This window comes from Pezoporus flaviventris, unplaced genomic scaffold (assembly GCF_033815535.1).
Source record: "Pezoporus flaviventris isolate CSIRO_AGI_PZ_B2104156 unplaced genomic scaffold, CSIRO_AGI_Pfla_v1 ptg000116l, whole genome shotgun sequence".
NCBI lineage: Eukaryota > Metazoa > Chordata > Aves > Psittaciformes > Psittacidae > Pezoporus > Pezoporus flaviventris.
In genome coordinates, this window is record NW_026892664.1 from 1611153 (window position 1) to 1614495 (window position 3343).

General features: G+C 61.5%; 1 long non-coding RNA gene across 1 annotated transcript; it reads left to right on the forward strand.

Annotated features, from left to right (window-relative positions):
• Positions 1–807: 807 nt before the first annotated feature.
• On the forward strand, positions 808–1351 carry LOC133282356 (uncharacterized). The gene is made up of 3 exons (XR_009747633.1): positions 808–873; positions 966–998; positions 1317–1351. It is a non-coding gene; the product is annotated as an uncharacterized LOC133282356 (long non-coding RNA).
• Positions 1352–3343: the final 1992 nt, after the last annotated feature.

Genomic DNA, 3343 nt, shown 5'->3' on the forward strand with positions numbered 1-3343 from the left:
TTTGTGGCCCCCAAGGTATGGGGCAGGCTCTGGAAGTCCCCTATGGAGCCCCCCAAGTTATGGGGTGCCCCCTTTGTCCCCCCCAAGTTATGAAGCGGGGTCTGGGTCCCCCCTATGGAGCCCCCCTTTGTGCCCCCCAAGGTATGGGGCGGGCTCTAGGGGTCCCCCTTTGTGCCCCCCCCATGTTATCAGGCGCCCCCTTCGTGCCCCCTAAGCTATGGGACGGCGTCTGGGTCCCCACTGTGGAGCCCCCCTTTGTGCTCCCCAAGTTATGGGGCGGGGTCTGAGGGTCCCCCTTTGTGCCCTCCCCCAAGGTAGGGGGCTCCCCACCTGTGGAGGCCCCCAAGTTATGGGGCGGGGTCTGGGTCCCCCCTATGGAGCCGCCCAAGTTATGGGGCACCCCCTCTGTGCCCCCCTCAAAGTTATGGGGCACCCTTATAGTGCGGGGGGTGCCGAGGCCCCGCCCCACGTGACCCGAGATAACCTGGATGGCGAAGAGCCCGCGGGGGTGGGGCAGGAGGCGGTGCTGGGTGCCACGTGACGCGGGGGGGGGGGAGGGGGCTGCGGGGGGGGCGCAGGGGCCTGGATCGGGCCCGGGCCCCGCCCCCTCCCCTCATCCCCCCCGCGCCCGCCCCAGTTTGGTCCCGTCCAGTTCCCGCCAATTTCGCCCATCATGGCGGAGCTGGAGCTCCCCTCCGGTCCCGACCTGCGCAGGTTGGAGCCCGCGGGACCCCCCAGTGGGGGCTTTTGGGGTCCTGGGGGGGTTGGGGTGCTCCTGACCCCCTCTCTTTGTCTCCCCCCCGCCTCCAGGCTGTGCACGGGGCCCTGTGCCCCCATCCGGGAGTACATCATGGGCCACGTGCGGCACCCGCGGTGAGGGGGGCACCCCAACATCTGGGGGGACCCCAAACCTCGGATCGGTCCCTAAAATACATGGCGGGGGGGGGGGGGGGGTGTTCCTATAGGAATGTGAAGAAGATCAAAGGGAACCTGCTGTGGTATCTGCTGCACCCCAAAGTGGGGGGGGGGGACACACAGAAGCTAATTGGGGAGCCTCCAAAACCCCTCAGGACCCCCCCAAAATTCCATTGGGATCCCAACAACCCCCCAGCACCCCCCAATTCCCCCTTGTGACACCCCCCCGAACCCCTTCCCCCAGATCCATGCACAGGAGCCCCAAATTCCTTTAGGACCTCTCCAAATCCCATTGGGATCCCCAGGAACCCCCAGTTCCCTCCCATGATCCTCCCCGACCCCCCCAAACCCCTCCTGTAACACCACCCCCCCCCAGGTTTCCTCCTTAACTCGGGGCTCAGGTACCAGCACCTCAAGGAGATTCAGGTTTGGGGGGCGGGGTGGGGAGCGTTAGAGTGTTTTGGGGGGTCCCACAGGGACCAAAACACCCCCCTGCACCCCAAAACCACACCCCTGCATCCGAAAACACCCCCTCTGCACTCCAAAACCATCCCCCTTGCACCTCAAAACAACCCCCTGCATCCCAAAACGACCCCCCGCACCCCAAAACCATGCCCCCTGCACACCAAAACACAACCCCTGCACCCTAAAATCACCCCCATGCATCCCAGAAGCCACATGGCACCCCAAAACCGCCCCCCTGCACCCCAAAACACACCTCTGCACCCCAAATCTACCCCTACTGCACCCCAAAACAACCCCCTGCACCCCAAAAGCACCCTATGGATTCCCCCATGCACTCAAAACCCTCTCAAGGACCCCCCCGAATCCATCCTGCAGCCTGGTTTCCCCCCTTGCCACCCAAAACTGCCCTGGGCCCTCCCCCATGATCTTTTCCTCCCCACTCCTGAACCCCAGAACCCTTTAGGGACCCCCTCTATACTTTAAACCCCCCTGGGTTTCCTTCTGAAGTGGGTGCTGGGCTCATAGGGGTCCTTAAAGCCCCCCTCCCTAAACCCAGTGCTGAGACCTTTCGGGGTGCCCCCCCCCAACCTCCATGGTCCCTGCAGCCCTTTTGGGGTCCCCAAAATGGGATCTGGACCCCTTTGGGCCCCCCAAACTCCCCTCAACGTTTGGCTTTGGGGCCCCCCTTGCCACCAGGTTGATGCTGGAGGCCACGGGGCTCTCAGGGGCTCAGGGGGCCCAGATCCAGCAGGGCCCAGAGCTACGGGGCAGCCCCATGGACTCCCCAGAAGCTGCCCTGGGGCCACTGAGGAGGCAGCTGCAGGAGGGGAAGCAGCGGCTGGTGGGTGCCAACGGGGGAATATGGGGATTTGGGGGGGGGGTCCTGATGGGCTTGGGGGGGTCTGGGAAGTGGAATTTGATGGTTATGGGGAGGGGTTGGGGTCCCTAAAGGGTCCCAGAGCCGCTTTTTGGGAGGGATGAGTGATATCTGAGGGTCCTGGAGGGGGATTTTGGGTCTATAGGGGATGACATGGGGGAGTTTGGGGCTTTAGGGGGAATTTTGGGGGTCCTGTGAGGGGGATCTGGGGGTTATGAATGGGTTTGGTGTTAAGGGAGAGGCTTGTGGGGAAATATGGGGCGATATTTAAGGTGTTTGGGGGTCTTGGGGGGTATTTGGGTCCCTCCCATGGCTTTGGGGTCCCTCATTTCCTTGTGTCCCCCCCCTCCACCCCTTCCAGTCCCGTCGCTGGATCCAGCTCCGGGCTCTGGGCGCATCCAATGGGAAGCTCCAGGCGCAGCTGCGGCCCCTGCAGGCCCAGGTGAGCAAAGAGGGGGAGGGAGGGGCGGGGCTTAAGGGAGAGGGGGCGTGACCTCACCCCTTTGGCCACGCCCCTTTCAGGCCTTAGGGAGAAGGGCAGGGGCTGCTGGAAGCGCTGAGCATGCTGGGAAAGGAAAGGGCGCCCCTCCCCCCGAGGTGAGTGAATTGGGGGGGAGGGTGGGGAAAGGCTGTGCTGACCCCTCCCTTCTCCCTTTAGCCCCGCCCAGAGCCCCTTGCAGCCAATCAGACGTGCCCTAGGGATGGCAGAGAGTCCTAGAAGGGGAATACAGTAGGTCCTATAGAAATAAAGCAGTAAATAAAGCAGGTCCTGTGTTAATTACGTGTAAATGAGGTTGCGCCCATGTTAATGAGATGCAAAGCAGGGCTACACATTAATAAACTCCTCCCGCCTGCAGTAACAGCATGTCAACAGAGCAGAGCCTCCAGTAACAATGCACAGATAACGTGTGGCCTACAGTAACACATAAATAAAGCAGGTCCTACAGTAACAAAAGTGTAAACAAAGCAGGTCCTGACATAATAAACCCCCTAATAAAGCAGGACCTACAATAACAGCCTGGGAATAAAGTAGGACCTACAGGAATATGTAAATTAGGATCTATGTTAATGACAGGTACATAAAGT